We start from the raw sequence: 19,237 nt of genomic DNA, 5'->3' as shown, positions 1-19,237 counted from the left end.
CTCCATTTATCAAATAAATCCCTGGAATAGTCAAGTGAAATAGCAGAGAATTCGACCCACCTACGATAAAAAAACATGTTGGCTTCACTTAGTTCGTTGACGCAGATTACGGTATTAATCCAAAACTTGGAATACAATTTCTGCCAATGCAGCGATCACATCAGCGCCTTTTTGTTGTTTCTTGCATCACATAATTCCATTTATTTTGCTGATTTTACTGAAACGGTGAAACTACTAAGATTCGTTCACCTGGCTGCAGAAATATAGGCATATTTACCAAACGTAAAAAAAACATTGAAGTCTATTTCAACTTCCGTCAACGCTTACAATTTGATTTACGTTTTACCTGCAGAAGCGACCGTTTAACGTAACCAGACGTTTCAATCCACCCTTTACCTCCTCCCTGAATTTCCTCTGTGACAGAGTGTAGATACACGTGTTGGTACAGGTACTCAGAAACTGCAACATGAACCCAAACTGTTGCAGGATGTACGACGGGGTATTCAAATATTTGTCTTTGTAAGAGTAATTCTGAACTTGCCAGTTCATAGTATATACAATAAAGGGGATCCACAACAATATGAAATTGGCTGACAGAGCGAACAACAAAATTATTGATTTTCTCCGGTTCTCCACCTCGGGATCATTCTTTTTCTCGCTGCTGTTCCTGAGCCCCCGGCGAACTCTGTTTGCCGCGATAATATGACTGACTGTTAAAGCGTTAAAAAGCAGAATCAAACAGATCGGCAATAAAGGTGTCGTGATAGTATTGAACAACTGGTGCGCTTTCCACGCTGGTAAAGTAAGGAAATCCATTGTCAAAATGCATCGCCAGGGAATGTTGTCAATGATAATGATAGGTTCTACCGCAAAGTACAATGGAACATCCTTCGCACAACTCCATAAACACACAATTACTATCGCAATAGTCGCTGTCCTCTCGGTGCAGTATCGCTCCCGCAGCTTTTGACTGCAGATTGCAATACAGCGATCGAAGGTGAAAGCCACCGTGAGCCAAACAGAACAGTCCATGGCTGTGACCCTCAGGACAAGCGTCACGGCGCAAATCGGGGTAATGAGCAATGGAAACGCATAATTATAAATATTATTGATCTCAGAGAGTACAACAGCAATAATAACACCCATTAAATCAGCTGCTGCCATTCCCACCAGGTAACGGGAGATGCATTTAGAGAGTCCGCAGTTTCCCAGAGACAAGATCACAATCGCCACTAAATTAACTGCAAGGAAGCAAAGAAGAATTAGCTTCATGTGCATAAACCCCGACCATTTTTACTTGGTATGTTCATATAAACATGTTGAATCGGACTGAGTGAACCTCAGACATCTGATCCTATGCCGGATCAGGGAGGCTTCGATGTGGAGAGTGGAAATGCAGCACTGTCCTACGTACGGCCTCTTCGTCACTGTCCTGCGTACGGGCTCCGTCACTGTCCTGCGTACGGGCTGCGTCACTGTCCTGCGTACGGGCTCCGTCACTGTCCTGCGTACGGGCTCCGTCACTGTCCTGCGTACGGGCTGCGTCACTGTCCTGCGTACGGGGTCCGTCACTGTCCTGCGTACGGGCTGCGTCACTGTCCTGCGTACGGGCTCCGTCACTGTCCTGCGTACGGGCTCCGTCACTGTCCTGCGTACGGGGTCCGTCACTGTCCTTCGATTGGATGATAACGACGGGCCCCAGGAACAGGTGATCAACAGCGTTCCAGTTGACATTAGGTTTTCCAGTGGGCGGCTTATCGAGCCAGTCATGTAGAGAGCTGAGGATGCTGAAGGTTTTATATATTGCGGGAATAAAATGGATGAGGGAGACTGTTTCTTAGCAAATAATGTTTTAAAATGGCGAGACGGCAGCGCTAAACCTATGCTTCGATTTACAGGTGGCAAATAAACTTGAATCTTGTTTCTAGCAACGGAGATGCAACATACAGATTTTTACACCCTCATGTTGTGAGATAGATGTAAGAAGTAAAATAAATCTCATCTAACCGTATCTTAATTACAACCGGCAAAAGAGGAGGACACAGTGAAATGAAAGAGTTTTGCACGTTGTTGTGGCAATTTCAAACACATACTGATAAATAAATAGTTGCATTAAGACGGAGACGGGTATCATGTATGTTGCCGGCGAACGGCGGAGTCGCAGGGAGAACTGCAGCGACGCTAAAGACTTTGCTTTCATTTTAGTGAACGTCTGAGTTTCTGTATTGATGTAGAATCAAATTTAGAACAATACGGGCTGGTAAAGCTGGAAGGTCGAGTGAAGCAAATACAAGAAAAGTATAAATATTAAGTCTCAGTCGATTGGACATCAGAAGTGAGTAACAATTTCAGAGAGAAACGAAATAATAAAATGAAATATATGCTTAAACCTGACCAGGCTTCAAACACTCATCAGATGAGGCAGCATCTGTAACAAATGTTTCAAGAACAAAACACACACATGCAATAGTAGCCAATTCCAGTTACTTACCAGGGATACCAATCGCTGCTAGTACAGGATAGTAAATACTCGCGATGTAGTAAATTACTGGATATCCCATTTTCTGCGTGAGTTGGTTATCATTTGAAAATAGTCCAACTGCCGATATCAACTGTTGATTGCTTTGCAAGCTCTTATACAGGAGAAGAAAGTGGATTCTGACAATTAATCATACCACGTGGTTAGTCACATCAATGACAGTCCACTGAACAAACACTTCAGGTAAACTATTTATATACATTGTGTCATCGTGAAATTAAAATCTCTCCCGCGGAATAATCAAAGAATAACAATTATATTTAATTTTGTTTATTCAGACCTTCAAACGAGAACGTTGTACTTTCTTTCTCGATAACACAGCATTGGTGCGTTTCACGTAAAATAATCCTGAGTCTCAGTACTTTCACAACGTGGACTATCACTCTCGAATAATCATCAATAGTAGCAATAGGCGACGCTCCTTAAGATTCTGAGGTTAAGGAAGGGCGTTCAGTTTTATTTTTCAATTCAATATTTTCTTTTCACGGCAGGAGAATGTTCACACCTCTTTTCTGCTTTCAGATTGGTTTGGTGCCACAATAGTGGTCAATCTGGATGAGAAACAACTTCGATATTGATTAGATTAGTTATGTATCTCGAAGGTCACCTGCAGCTCTAGACTGATATGGGGGTAGAGGTGTCATCTGTGATTAATGTAAGAAATCGGTTTCATAAAACTATCTGCAAAAATAAATAGATTCAATGGAACTGCAGTGTTTAACACAAAGTACTTGTATTTCTCCCACTAACATACTGATCCATTTCCCCTCTCTCCATAGACATTTTGTTGCCATTTCTTGCAGGTGTGTTATTTTCATATATTGTTCAGCACATTTTTTTCTATTACTGTTATGCAAATTTTAAAAGACTCAGTGTGTCCAATATGGGAAGGGAAATTTCCTTACTGGATACAAGACAGATTGCATTAAAGACGAATGAATTTATATCCGCCACGTAAAATAACAATAACATACTCGCGCTGTCCCTGTGTTTGGGAAGTCCCATGCCTTCATTACACCTCTGATAAATCATTTCGGAATAGTTTTTGTTGTCTCCAGTCCCAGGTTATTTTATTATAGAATCTGTTTCTGATATATATTTTGTTTGGGAACTTCCACGACTTGATTATATCTACATGAAACACTGTACGACAAGTCACTTTGTCCAATGAAAGAAGGATTACTATTTATAGTGTCTATGATTCAACTTGTATCTTTAGAAAAAAATGAGTCTCTATAACATAAACAAACCGGCAGTTCTTTCGGTGAACTTTCCAGGTGATTTTGGACAAACGGTTCTTTCAACCTCCTTTCAGCAAATGGGAACTAACTCGTGTTTTATATCGGTCGAAATGTCCCTTCAATATCAACAGTAGTGTTGCCTCTGGTGTCCTTTCACCAGTTTCAATTCTAAGAACATCAGGCCACAAGATATAGGAGTAGAATTATGTCATTTGGCCCATCGAGTCTTCTCCACGGTTTCATCATTTTGCGAAACATGAGTACGTTCGGCAGATCTGCCATTTATTCATTGAATCGTAGAATCATGAGATTAGAGAGATTGAAATAAGTACATCCGCCCGACTGGTCTTTATAGTCAAGACCCCTAGCTACGCTAATATCATGCCTGCTTGTCAGTCATATCCAGATACACCTACTCCGTCCATGTAACTTTACAAATGTCTGGTAATGATTTCAGTTTTAATCATCTCCAACTGTCTGTCAGTTCATTTCATAATTTCACCAAGGTTTCTTTGGAAATTCTTTCCTTGTTAACATGTTAAATCGTAGTGTTGACCTATTTCAGGGCATCGCTGTAAGCTCAAAGCACCATATGTTCTGTCCCTTTCCCGGGTAAATATATTAATGCATCTGCTGGCCATTGGATTTTCTTACATCCGCCGAAGGTTGCTTCTTTAGTTTAGTTAGGATGGGAAAGTGGGGGCAAACATCAAAGCATTGGCAATATTGTTACTGCACTGCTGGAAGTTTATTAAAGGAAGGATTTGGCAGCTTTAGTGAAGGTGAAGGCGGAAATACCAGGACACAGCCTGGACTTGCCTTAATGCCCTATGAAGGGAAGGATTTTTTCTCTTTGGAGCAAAGGAGGAAGAGGTGTAAATTGATAGCGTTATACTAGATGATGAGAGGCATTGGTAGAATGTATACCCCGGTATATTTTCCCATTGCGGAAATGGCCAATATAAGAGGGCATTATTTTATGGTCTTTGAAAGTAAGTATAAGGGTGGTTGTCAGATGAATGCAGTTTATACAGAGTGGTGGGAGCGTGGAACACCCTGCTCGGGTCGGTGATAGAGCTAGATGCTTCCGAGGCATTTATCAAACTCTCGACATGCAAATAGATGTTAGCAAAATGTGTGTCTACGGACAGCAGTGATCCGGTACCGTGCTGCAATAATTTAGGGTTTTTCAGCTGTTTACGGAGTTTCTGAATGAAGGAAAATAGGAGCGTTTGTGTTGTCTTTCCCGCATTACTTTTAAATCTAGGATTTTAGTTTCATTGGCCCAGGTGGAATTAATGATGACGTGTTAGAAATGTGAGGATTTATACTTTAGATGCGAGTTTACCAAATTCAAAGAGGATTGACCAGTGGGGGAATTAATTATCAGTGTTCATTTAAATAGGGAATTTAGATGTGGTATTTTCGGAGATGGATAGGTATATCCTGAGCAATCTGAAAACTAGGCTTCTCATATTGCATTTATATAGAAAGTTAAACTGTGATGCACAAGTTTCCAATGCACTGATTTTGAATTTCGATTAGATATTGAAAATTGGTTTATGTAAGCAGTCTTCGTCTTGTAAAATGCTAATGAGCAGACGATATTTGCGTCATCAATTTGTTTAAGTATGTTGAATAATTGCATAGACGCTTAGTTATAATAAAATAATGAAATGCATAAAATTTAATTGCAGCCATCAGTTGTGCAGGTCTGTTTAGACTTTTAACTTGTAATTAATCAGAAGAAAAGACAATCAGATTCCAGCCGCAGAATATGAGCTCTTTTTAATCTGTTTTTTTTTCTCTGAAACCTCATGAATTACTCCAACCTTGATTCCGCCCTGATATCTTTGAAAAAAAAAGAGAATAAGGTACGAGATTAAAATGGGTGTTCGGGATGAATTGGGACAAATTACATTTCGGCTACTGAGAAAGATGTCCGTGACAGCCCCACGTTCTGTAGTTCGAGTATTTCGCGTCTCACAGAGAGGTGACACCCACATCCGCTGTCGAGACACGTCTGTAAATACTTTCTATCTGTGGGGCAACTGAGCAGAAATCACAAAGAACCGATCAGATCCTTCGACCCATTCTGAATTGTCAGGCACACAGAGCAGATCCAGGGAATCAGTATGAATATTCGGTAAATTCAGAGAGCGTCATGGTGGGGAGCGGCTGCATTTTTATTTAATTCATCATCCATTGTCTATTCGCGTAAAACAAACAGCCTCATTTCACATCACAACAGCTTCCTATTCATGAGAGTAGCATCACTTTTGATATCAACCATAATAAACACGATCGAATTATCTGATCATGGAATTGCTCAAGATAATACAAGAGCTGAACTGTCTGAGATCGCCTCACATTCATCTGTTATTAACCAATCTCGTCTTTTCTCAGAAAATTCCTCTATCATTCTAGGAATTAGTGCACGTGCGCCGGTTGTGCATGCAGCCTGGTACAGCAGTTCCGATCTATTCTTTCACTTTTTTCTTCTTACTTTATAATTCACGTTATTTCTGTATTTGTTTTCGCACGGTAACACGTCGAAGCTGCACCCTCTCTAATTTGCTGGTAGAGAGAGTTTTATTTCGGTTTTCTTTAGCGCTGGAAATGGTTACATCCCGACACGCGGGACAGAAGCAAGGTCGCATTGTGTATTTCACGGACCAGCAAATACCGGCCGGTTCAGCGAACAGAGCGGCAGACACCCCTGCTGAAATCCGGAGGAAAACACACAGAGGATGCAGACGGGGATCACAAAGCCGAGGAAAGAGGATCGGGTCGAGACAACAGAGACCTTTGGAGAAGAGGAGTCCGGTGGGTAATACCGTTCCGGCTGACCGGAAGTGCACCGAGAGCGGTAAGCGGCGTGAAGGAGTGGGGTGCTTACTGATCTGGTTAACAACGGATGGTGCAGTCCCAGGTATATTACGATCGAAGAACGTGTTTGCAGACTGGATATTGAACTTTTTACTGTTGGACTTCGGCCACATTCCACCGTGATACAGCACTTGGCGGCACGGGAGGTCGTTCCTGCCTGTGACCATCGAACGTGCAGCTCCTCCCGTGGAGGGTCAGACACCCTGAGCCAATAGACTGGTCCTGGAGTTGTTTTCCATCTGGCATAGTTTGCATTTTGTTGTTTGATTGCTGTTTTTTTTTTGTATTGCTATATTTACACTATTTATTTGCTATATTGCTCTGTTCTTGGTTGGTGCGGCTGTAACGAAACCAATTTTCCCTTGGGATTAATAAAGTATATCTATCTATCTATGTATCTATCTATCTATACTAAATCAAGTTCCACTTCCTCATGACCGAGGTGACAATTCATCCGCTCTTTTCCAGTTCGGGACACATTGGACTTCAGACGCGCAGGCCATTCTGACTCTGTACACAAATACTCTCCCAGAGACAGTCGAAGGGTAATTATGCTGCCGAATGCTTCTTTCAGCGACTGGTGTGCACGTTCACTCCGGATCGCTGCAGCTTTCCCAGTTTATCAAATCTCACTTCAGAATGAGTTTCGCTTCTGGAACCAAAATGACTAACTTCGCATTTTTTCGAGGTTGGATTGCATAAACTCTGACTTACCCACACAACGTCTTCTCCTAATCAAGTTAGAGTTTGATTTCGTCTTACTCATCATTCAGATACACAACACCCTGTTCCCCCGTTCAATGTACCTCGCCTCGTTTTGTCGTTGGTAAGATCGGAGATGTTACACGAGTATTGCAGATGACAGATTGTAGACTGAATACTACGTTCTCCCATTGGCCACATCTTCAAGGGGCCTGACAGAATATTCCCCAGGCTGCTCCACGAGGCGAGGGAAGAGATTGCTGAGCCTCTGGCTGGGATCTTTATGTCCTCGTTGTCCACAGGAATGGTACCGGAGGATTGGAGGGAGGCGAATGCTGTTCCCTTGTTCAGAAAAGGTAGTAGGGATAGTCTGGGTAATTATAGACCAGTGAGCCTTACGTCTGTGGTGGGAAATCTGCTGGAAAGGATTCTTAGAGATAGGATCTATAGACATTTAGATAATCATGGTCTGATAAGGGACAGTCAGCATGGCTTTGTGAGGGGCAGATCGTGTCTAAGAAGCCTGATAGAGTTCTTTGAGGAGGTGACCAGGCATATAGATGAGGGTAGTGCAGTGGATGTGATCTATATGGATTTTAGGAAGGTATTTGACAAGGTTCTACACGGTAAGCTTATTCAAAAAGTTAGAAGGCATGGGATCCAGGGAAGTTTGGCCAGGTGGATTCAGAATTGGCTTGCCTGCAGAAGGCAGAGGGTGGTGGCGGAGGGAGTACATTCAGATTGGAGGATTGTGATTAGTGGTGTCCCTCAAGGATCTGTTCTGGGACCTCTACTTTTTGTGAGTTTTATTAACGACCTGGATGTGGGGGTAGAAGGGTGGGTTGGCAAGTTTGCAGACGACACAAAGGTTGGTGATGTTGTAGATAGTGTAGAGGATTGTCAAAGATTGCAGAGAGACATTGATAGGATGCAGAAGTGGGCTGAGAAGTGGCAGATGGAGTTCAACCCAGTGAAGTGTGAGGTGGTGCACTTTGGGAGGACAAACTCCAAGGCAGAGTACAAAGTAAATGGTAGGATATTTGGTAGTGTGGAGGAGCAGAGGGATCTTGGGGTACATGTCCACATATACCTGAAAGTTGCCTCACAGGTGGATAGGATAGTTAAGAAAGCTTATGGGGTGTTAGCTTTCATAAGTCGAGGGATAGAGTTTAAGAGTCGCGATGTAATGATGCAGCTCTATAAAACTCTGGTTAGGCCACACTTGGAGTATTGTGTCCAGTTCTGGTCACCTTACTATAGGAAGGATGTGGAAGCATTGGAAAGGGAACAGAGGGGATTTACCAGGATGCTGCCTGGTTTAGAAAGTATGCATTATGATCAGAGATTAAGGGAGCTAGGGCTTTACTCTTTGGAGAGAAGGAGGATGAAAGGAGACATGATAGTGGTGTACAAGATAATAAGACGATTAGATAGAGTGGATAGCCAGCGCCTCTTCCCCAGGGCACCACTGCTCAATACAAGAGGACATGGCTTTAAGGTAAGGGGTGGGAAGTTCAAGGGGGATATTAGAGGAAGGGTTTTTACTCAGAGAGTGGTTGGTGCGTCGAATGCACTGCCTGAGTCAGTGGTGGAGGCAGATACACTGGTGAAGTTTAAGAAACTACTAGACAGGTATATGGAGGAATTTAAGTTGGGGGATTATATGGGAGGCAGGGTTTGCGGGTCGGCACAACATTGTGGGCCGAAGGGCCCATACTGTGCTGTACTATTCTATGTCTATGTCTATATAACTTATACTTAGCATTCGTATATGTTCAGCTAATTCAGACGAACATACATTCTCCCATGTCTTTAATTCCAGGATGAGAGCAGACCTCTCAACTCACTTCCAGACGTTAAATTACGATTTTTTTCGTTATCATTATCTGTTATTCTTGTTGACCAAGTACTTCGGAATATGGTTAATGCAAATGTTTAGCTGTCTTACTGAGAGGGATGATATTATAAATGCAACTCCGGCATAGAAGGCAATGTTTCCTATTATAATCACGCATCAATAATTAATGTTTTCAGTTTGGGAGCGGGAGAAGCTGTGATTTTTCTCATCGATATTTTTTTCATCTACGGATTACACGGCAGCAGAGAAAATATGCTTGTTGGAAATCTTCGCCACATTCTGTCGGCTACTCAATTTCACAGCTCTATTTGAATAAGTTAACCCTTAATAGACAAGGTATTTAGTTAGATTTCCATCAAAGACTAAGACACCTATTTAGTCGCATTAGAGACAGTCCACGGAACAAGCACCAGCTAAACAAATGATTTCAGTGGTGTCACTGCCCACAGGGCAGTGGGGCTATTTACCCACAGCTGGGGACCTGGTTCACGAGCACAAGGGCGTGCCCACACACCGATGGGCCTGCGTGCCACGTGTGCAGCGGTCAGACCTCCTCCCCGTCCTCTGTAGTTCAGCCTGAGTCCGAAAGTAGTTCAGTTTCCGTGTGTCGTCAGCGTGGAGACTGCTGGAGAGGCTATGTACTGGCAGAGAGTGAGTTACACATTCCTCTCTCCTTTTCCCAAAACTGCTAGATAGTTTGAGGCTTAAAATGAGAGCGACAAGGACTACCGACTACACTCCCACACTGCTAGCGTCACAACGACCATTTTGACATAACAGCGAGGGTATGCCCTCCGCTCCAGGGCGATGACCCATCCAGTCTATACCGAAAGCATATATACTGTCGACTTCCATCGGACATTCTTCTGACACCGAACTTGCACGTTTCAAATGAGATTATTCTATGTGTACATGTTTTTTTTTACCAACATGCACTATCACCTCAAATAATTAACAGTAGGCGCAACATGTTGAGTATTTTTTTTTAAGTTATGGAAAGGCATGTGGTTTGGCTGTTAAATGCGAGAACCTTTTCCTGGAAGGGGAATGTTCACGCCTCTTTGTTTTCTGATTCCTTTGGTGCCACGATAGTGGACAATGGGGATGAGAAATAACTTAGAAAAAGATCGGTATAGTTATATCACTCGAAAGACATCACCACATTCAAACTGACATGAGGGTCATTTGTAATTAATGTAAGGAGTTGGTTTCTTGAAACAAATGCAGAATTTCCCAGCATAGAAATGCACTCGGATTTCACCCACTGAAATACCAGCCACTTCCCTTCTCACCGCTGACATTTTGCGCCATTTCATGCATGTTGTATTATTTTCATCCGTTGTTCACTGCATCTTTTCATTTTTTTTTTGTAAATTTTGCAAGACCCGGAAACTATTAGATGTTTTTTTCAAGTCTGAAGGCACGTTACGGCAAATAGCCGATATTTATCACGAGGTAAGGCTGGTTGCCATATTTTCCTTCTTGGATTTAACTTACCTAGTGTGTAAGGCAACTCCATAATAATCGCGTAAACAAAGCGGCCTGAAATGATAATGACTGCTACCCGCACTCTGTGTGTGTGTGTGTGTGTGTGTGTGTGTGTGTGTGTGTGTGTGTTTGTGTGTGTCGTCCCATGGCTTCATTATAGCGAATAAATTATATCAGATCAGTTTTTGATATCTCCAATCCCACGTTATTTTATTCCAAAATCTGTTCCCAAAAAAACAGTTGTGTTTGGGAAGTCTCACGCTTTCATACCGTTTCTGAAACATTGTACAGCTAGTCCTGTTGTCCAATGAAAGAAGGATAACCAGCATATAGTGTGCTGTGTTGGAGTCTTCATCTGGACAAAACAAGAGACTTTACAACAGCAGCATGGCAGCTACTTTCGTGAACTTTTAGTTACCGTTACGCTGATTTTTAATGTTTCTAGCTTCTGGTAGGGACGCGGAATTCCGTCCAAATGGGCTCTGGGGAAGCTGTATAGGCCAATTCCCTGAACACTGGATGCAATGGATTGCACAAGCGTTGATGAACTCCAACTATGTCATCGACCTCAGATGACGATGAAGACGGGAGGCCATCATTGGCCTCTGTTCCACTTATGCTGGTTTCGTTGCATTTGTGTAATAAGAAATTCCAAGCTTATTTGAAATCCACTGTGTAACTCATCTCTAACATATTGCAACCAAAAGCTCCAGCCAACGAATTTCTCAAGCATGCGTTTTATAATATCTGCTATCAACAAAATTAAAGTTCATGAATTAAATAGCAGAATATTTCGCCAGATATGCCAAGATAACGATGAAGAGTTTGCACGCTTGCGTCTTCACACTAGAGTGTGTTGGCTGTCCAAAGGCTGCTGCTTAAAACATCTATGTCACCTTTTTGACACTGTGATTGAATGTTTGCTCAAGTTCGGCAGGAGCGTGGGAAAGAAAATTGAACTTGTACGTCGAGATGTTGCATACCTAACCGATCCATATGACAAAATCAACATTCTAAATATGAATCTGTAGGTGGGAAATTCAATTTAATCCAGGAGAAAGGTGGCTTGTCCATTTTATCGGAAAATTGGAGAAATGTAAGCAAGACTTTTGGAGAAGGATGTTTTCGCAGTTGCCCTGTGAGAGTGTCATAGAAAGTGTGAAAATATCTTTCATAGATGGTGATTTACAAGGGTGCTGCTTACACAAGCAGTCACCGAAGAAAGATTTTTCAGATTTAGTTCAAGGATCTGAAAAATATGAAAATTCCAGAATGCGTAACTAACCTTTTTTTTTGCAAATGGTAGAACACGAAGAGAGCTTGTAAAAAGAAATGATCCATATTCGGAATGATGAACAAGCAAAAATGACCCAGTTGGCCTTTCACTGCATTTCCATCTTCCGACCTAGTTGAAAGAGGCGTTTGCACAGTTAACCACAAACTCACAAAAAGTCATAGCGCTCGAACATTTAAGGCATTTTTTGTCAGAATTTGAACCAGATATTTTAAATTGTAATAAAAAATAAACACTGATATACTTAAGACTGTTTTAAGCTAGGTTTAAAGGCAAAGAAAAAAAATGAGCAGAATTTTTTTTCACATTTTGGGATGCGGTCGACATGTTTTTACACTAAAGGGGCGCCGGAATGTATATTGCGTATAAATGGGCCCTGGCAAACATGAAGGTGGTTCAGAGCCTTTGCAAATCTGGCGGTGTTTTATGGGGTGATTGGGCTGAAAAAGTTTGCCTTTTCCCCATAACCGGTAACTTCCCTTCTATTCAAAAGTCTATTCAACTTCGTCTTAAATATACCTACTGAGGTAGCCTCCACTGCTTCATTGTGCAGCACAATCCACAGATTCAGCAGATTGGGAAAAGCATTCCTCCTCATCTTCGTCCTAAATTTATTCTCCGAATCTTGAGACTACATGCCCTAATTTTAGTCTCACCTATCAGTGGAAACAACTTTCCTGTCCCTATATTATCTATCCGTTTCATAATTTCATTTGCTTCTATCGTAACTCCTCTGATTCTTCAGGCAGCTCAATCTTTCCTCATAGTTTAACCCTCTCATCTCTGGAAAAAAATCTGATGAACCTCCTCTGCACCGCCTCCAAAGACAGTAAGGAGACCAGAACTGCACGCAGTAATCCTGAAATGGCCCCATCAATACCCTGTACAGTTGAAGCATACAATTTTTCATAGCCTTCTGCACATGCAAGCCAACCTTTTGCGATTCATACACAAGCACTCCCAAGTACCTATGCACAGCAGCATGCTGCAATGCATTGCCATTTAAATAATAATAATAAAATCCTCCCCGTCATAAATTTCTGCCAATAATATCCCCTACACTTTGTAGTACACCCCAGTTTCCTAACTAAACGAATGTACAACCTTCAGTGGATGTAAGATGATCCCAATGGTCAAGGAAATGCCTTTCAGAATTAATATACTTACCTTGGAAAGGGACAGGATATATGGTCCATTTAGATTACGGTGATGCCCTACGATTTAACATGTTAACATGGAAAGGAATTTCACACAAATGTTCGATAATGTTTGGAACGAACTGACAGAACAGGTAGAGATAAGCACAAGTTAAATGACTTGCACGCGTTTGGACAGTTTGAGGATAAAGGGGAAGCCTTTTAGGACCGAGATTAGGAAAAACTTCTTCACACAGAGAGTGGTGAATCTGTGGAATTCTCTGCCGCAGGAAACTGTTGAGGCCAGTTCATTGGCTATATTTAAGAGGGAGTTAGATATGACCCTTGTGGCTACGGGGAGAAGGGAGTATGGAGGGAAGGCTGGTGCAGGGTTCTGAGTTGGATGATCAGCCATGATCATAATAAATGGCGGTGCAGGCTCGAAGGGCCGAATGGCCTACTCCTGCACCTATTTTCTATGTTTCTATGTTACATAGAGTTAACTGGAAGTGGCTAGCAAGCCACTGGATGAGCGTAGATAGGACTCTTGGCCAAAAAAGACCCGTTCTGCGAAAGTGTTTATTTCAATCTCTATAAACGCATGATTGTTTAAATCATTAACAAATGGCAGACATTCCAAACACACTAGCATTTCCCAACATTTGTTTCCAATTTCTCCAACGTGCAAAAGGAGTCGCGAGTTATCTGCACAGCAGACGAATGAATGTAAACACATGATTCATCCACTCTTCAGCTCTTCTCTGAATGAGACTACATTAATCCAAAGATACACGTATTGGTCCACAAACTAAACATTTGCGACATATAAGCGAGCTGTTGTTTGGTTTCTGCTGGATGATAGAAGCTACTAAATAGGGTTGTTGATAGAGCGAACGACATAATCATTATAACCCCAGTGGTTGGTCTGTTGGTGCAGTATCGTTCCCGCGGCGGTTTTCAACAAAGTGCGATAGAGCAATTAAAAGTGGAACTCGCTGTCAGCCAAATTACACTGTCCCTAGAACCTAAGCGTAAATATGAGTGAACAGCAATAAATTAGTGTAACATCCTGGGAAAGGTCTCGCGGCTCATGTAATGGTCTTTCTGCAGGAGCAGTGGGTTATGGTTAGAGATAACGGCTGCTTTGGAATATGAGACGTCCAAGATGGGATGGTGTTTTCATGCAGTCTGCCTGACACCATGGTGATCTGGGCCTTTTGTTCGGCGAGAGATGAAAAGAGACGACGCCGAAACGGAGCCATGACAAGACGAAGGCCGTGGAGATCGAAGGAGAATCAGCAAAGGGGAAACCGTGATCTCCAACTTGTGCACATTAGACTGTTTCATTAAAATGGGCCCTTGTCTTTTTTTGCTTTCTCCTAATTAACCCTGTAGTTAAATTAAGAATTATAAAGCTAAGTCGTTTAATTGTATGCGCTGCACTGTCTGACATTTCGTGGTCCTGATTTGTTACAGGGTAACAAATCACGCAGCGCCCGCACAAACAGGGATGTTCGGGGTGGACTCCCATCTCAATCTCACCCGCTTGTCAGGGCCAGAGATTGTCTTCCCTTGACTAATAAGGCCAACAGAACTGAGTAGTTACCATTGTGGGGGCTCGTCCGGGATGGATTTCGTTGGATACAGTGTGTTGCTGCACTGAACCAGTGGGACGTGTGTTTACTCCTGTGCTAAACTATTGTGAAGTAAAGTGATTATGATACGTGGGCATGGATGCTGCCGGGTTTGAGCGGTGGTGTGAATACACGGGGTTACTGGCATTGAACGCGTAAGTATTGCGTGGGATCGATATTCGTATTGCTGATGAACTGTTCATTCGAATTTTAAGTACAGTTAAACTGTAGGGAAAGTTAACATTGTGGGGTGGAGATTTGATAAAATAATGGACACAGAATTCGTTTTAGTTCAGACCAGCGCTGACAGTGGAACTGCCTGGTTATATTGAGACCACAGGAGGGGGAGGCCACACCTTCCGGGAAATGGAGAGTGTAAGAGAGCGGGCCGAATCGTAAGTCGAGTCTCCCGCAGCCGGGGGTGGAGAGTTCAAAGACATGGTTCTCGTGTTTCTGCGTAGCAAAGCGAAGGGATGGTCTGATTTGGAAAGTCTAATTAGCTTCCCAGCGAGCAGTGCATTGGGTTAACTACCCAATGCCCAGAAAAATGCCCAGGTTCAAGGTCCCAGCTATGGTAGACTCCATCTGTTCTCAGGAACGAAGCCCAGCGCTAAAGGGGAGGAGGAGTATGAGACTTGGGCGAGGCAGACCTCTCAGTTGTTAGACGAGTGGCATTGCTCTGATAACGTAAAGCGACAGCGATTGGCTGGAAGTTTGAGCGGGCGGGCTGCTGACCGAGTGAGAGCCGTGAAGCTCAGAATCTCACTGACATTCTGCGGCCTAAATGCAAGCACGAGAAAAGGTGTTTGTTGCGACGGAAAGCCCAGTGCAGCTCATCACGGGGTTTCGGAGCGTGTGTCAGGAGGAGGGAGAGAAAGTCTCGGCCTACATTTTTCTTTCGACTGGAGAGGCAGCTAAATTGCTTGCGGCACAGAAGAACCATTCAGACGGTTGAGTTGGATCAGTTGAGAATGGACCAAATAGCGAAAGGCGCCCAGTCCCAGAACCTGATCGCTTGGGGGTCTCCGACTGTCGCGTAAGAGGCGCGACACACCACCGGCTGTCGAGCTGATCAGAGACGTACTGGAGGAGGAGAATGCGGAGGAGGCCTCCGTCGGCAGGGTAGAGTACTCGCTGGTGATGCCCTTCGTTGAGCTGACCACGGACTGCATGCCGAGGGGAGCGGTAAGAGGAGACTGCGGCAGATGTGAGAACTGAGATGTCCCGGTTGTTATGAGTGGCTGCGGCCCACAGATGGAGTTGATCGAGAGACGGATCCTCTGAGGGGTGAGACAATGCAAAAGGGTTACTAGCAGCCGGGGTCCCGCAAGAAGGGGAGCGGCTGGTATTGTCTGTTGTAACTGTGGAGAAGAGGGACACTTCAGGTGGGCCTTTGAACGACGGAAAACCCCGGGGAGAGTGTTGCAAGCTCGCCGCGAGAAATAAAAGATCGTACACGGCATACACTTAAAGGAACTATATTTATGAATGGTAATTTAACTGAAGGGTCAGTAGAGAAACGAAAAGGGGAAAAAAGTAACGAGGCCCATTGTAAGTATAAGCAGAGGTTGGGGCTTAAATCTTCCTCATATTCACCGATCCACAGTTGGCGATCGCACCTTGACTCCATCAAATCAAGGTCACTTCTCGCTTGAATCCTACAGCCAGTTGTCTCCAGCGTCTTCGCTTTTCATCCTCCGCCGAACGAAAACAAAGACTCCCACCGGTGTCAGGCACAAGAATCATCTGCTTTCACAGCCTTCCCTCCGGAGCGGGCGGCCCCACATTCCGAAGCCGCCCATATCTCTAACAAAATGCGAATACTGTTAGCAGTGAACCCATTACCAGGGCATAACAATTCGTTAAACCTGTTTTGTGAGCAGTTTGAAAATATTTTTGCTGAAGTATAATCTGTTAACGGGTTTGCAAAGGCTCGCGGATTAGTGGTACACATGGACTTGAGGTTGCGCAAGGATCTGGGGGCACGTGCCGATTTGGAAATCTTCACGGATTTCAGGGGTGAACATGGATTGGGCTGCCGGTGGTTGTTGCGAGGTGGGGAGGGGCTGTGTGACAATTGTGAGGGTTTCTTATTTATAGAAACCTGATTAATAAATGCACGTCGGAAGTTGAATGTTGTTCTTCCTATTATTTAGCTATGAGCCAGCTGTTTTGTGAGCAGTTTAAAATGATTCTTGCTGTGGCCTAATCTAATATGCATGTGGGGTGTAAGCGGATTTGGGTTTTCACACAGATTTGGTGGTGTGCATAGATTTAGGAGTGTATCGGCAGACATGTATATACAGGGATCTAGGAGTCCGTGTGGCTTTGAGCGTGCACACCGATATTGGGTGCAAACGGATTTGGAGATGTACGCAGCTTTAGGTGTGTGTCGGCGCATATGAAATTGTGGCTGTTGGTCGCTGTGGGATTTTGACGAGCCACAAAGTTGTTTAATTTATAAAGGCTTTAATACAATTGAACTTTAAACTTTGAACTTTAAAGTTAAACATTGAACTGCACTGTAAAATTGTGAAGACCGATTTTTCGTGAAGTGTTTGAAATGATTCTTTCCTTGGCGTACTCAAATGTGCATACTCAGGTGTGAGCAGGTTTTGTGGATTTAAAATCGTGATGAATCTGAAGTTTGTTTCATTTATAGGGACTTTATTAATCAATGTACTTTCGTTTTTCAAATCTATTCTACTGTGTTTTTAAGTTTGAGGTTGTAACTCAAGATTTGCACACGAAATTTGGGCCTCGTTTTTTTTTAATATCGAGGCAGCCATATTCTCAACTGTTTGACACAATACTTGCTCTAAGGTAACCCAATGTACGTGTGCTTTTGGCGTGCGCAAAGAATTTGGGATAGAGAACTGAAATTTGAACGGCTAATATGAGTGTGCACACGGTTTTGGTGGTGCACATGGATTTCGGGATGTGTTCTCGAAAATGGCGGTGTTCACCGACTTGGAGATTGAGCACTGTAGAGGTTTGGTGCGAGTACGTGTGCACACACTCATTTGGTGTTCCATCCAGATTCGGGTGTGTCGGCCGATCTGGTGTTACAAATGAATTTTGGGGTGCGTGGGGGTCTTCAATGCCGAGACAGCCATCTTATGAATTGTTTGAAATGAGTCCTGATCAAAGATATTCTATTATGCAGATTTAGGGGTGCCCATTGATATTGGGAATGCACGGATTTAGCGGTGTATTCTAGAAAATGTTGGTGCTCACTGCTTTGTGGATTGCGTACATTTAGGGCTGTGGCGTCAAACAATGAGTGCAGAAAAAATGTGGAATTGATGGGTGTGTGCACATGGATTTGGTGATGCTTGGAGATTCAGTTATGTCTTGTCGAATATGGGGGTGCGTATGCACTGATTTAGGGATCGTGCCGATTTCGAGCGGTGTAGGCAAATATAAGGATGCACAGTGGTTTGGGGATGCAAACAGATTTAATGATGTGATTTAATATGAGGACGTTTACAGATTTCCGGCTTCTCACACTGTTGTGGTATCTGCGGATCTGGAGTTGTGACATTTCTCAAGTTTTTTTTTCTAATTATAAATACATTCATACGTGCACTTCTCTTGTTATTTCATGGTGGAGGCAGCTACTGTGTGAACTGTTTGAAATAATTCTTAGACTGGGATACTAATGTGCTTGAGTTGCGCAGTGAATTGGGGATTGCGCAGATTGTCGGCGAATAGCGTCGTCTACAACGTATTGGATTTGAGATGGATTTCGGGATGGTCCTGGATGTATTCTCGAATATGCGGGAAAGCACTGATTTGGGGATTTTGCAGATTTAGGGCTGTGTCGGCAGAGATGGGGATGAGCACTCAGTTAGTGGATGATATCTGTTCTCTGTCAATTGGGGTGCCGTGCACAATCCTGATTTGATGGAGACCGACGTGAGAGCACGGAGGAAGATCTGGTGAAACTTCTGAAATGCCTGCTTGCTGCCGCTGCTACTGTGTGATCTAGAATCTCCGGAGGGGAAGGCACCGAGTCCTCGGCTTTGCTTGTTGCTCGGCGGCCGGGGCGGGGTCGAAGCGCTCGGCAGTGGATGGTGCTCGGTGCTCGGTGTCGGAGGGCTGGTCGGAGGCTCGAAGTATTCGGACGGACTCAGAGTCGGCTGCGGTCTGGTGCTTCCAATGCATCGGCAAGTTTGTGGCGCTTAGGGGTTCATGGCAGGGAGAGTTTCTCCCTTCTACCGTCTGCGCGAGATGATGGGGCTATCGGGACTTGAGACTTTTTTTACGTGCTCATGGGCTGCTCTTTATCAAATTACTGTGTTCCTTTGCACTGTTGTAACTAGATTTTATAATTATGCGATTTGTTAGTTTTAGTCTTGGTTTGTCCTCTGTTTCTGTGATATCTTTCTGGAGGAACATTGTATCATTTTTAATACATGCATTTCTAAATGACAACAAAAGCGGACTGAGTGTC

General features: G+C 43.4%; 1 pseudogene; it reads right to left on the bottom strand.

Moving 5' to 3' along the window:
• Window positions 1-342: 342 nt before the first annotated feature.
• On the bottom strand, window positions 343-13,207 carry LOC134340722 (probable G-protein coupled receptor 139; annotated as a pseudogene).
• Between the last annotated feature and the right edge of the window lie 6,030 nt (window positions 13,208-19,237).

The sequence above is a fragment of the Mobula hypostoma genome, chromosome X2, assembly GCF_963921235.1.
Source record: "Mobula hypostoma chromosome X2, sMobHyp1.1, whole genome shotgun sequence".
In the NCBI taxonomy this organism is placed as follows: Eukaryota; Metazoa; Chordata; class Chondrichthyes; order Myliobatiformes; family Myliobatidae; genus Mobula; species Mobula hypostoma.
This window is presented reverse-complemented; position numbering and strand designations above follow the sequence as displayed.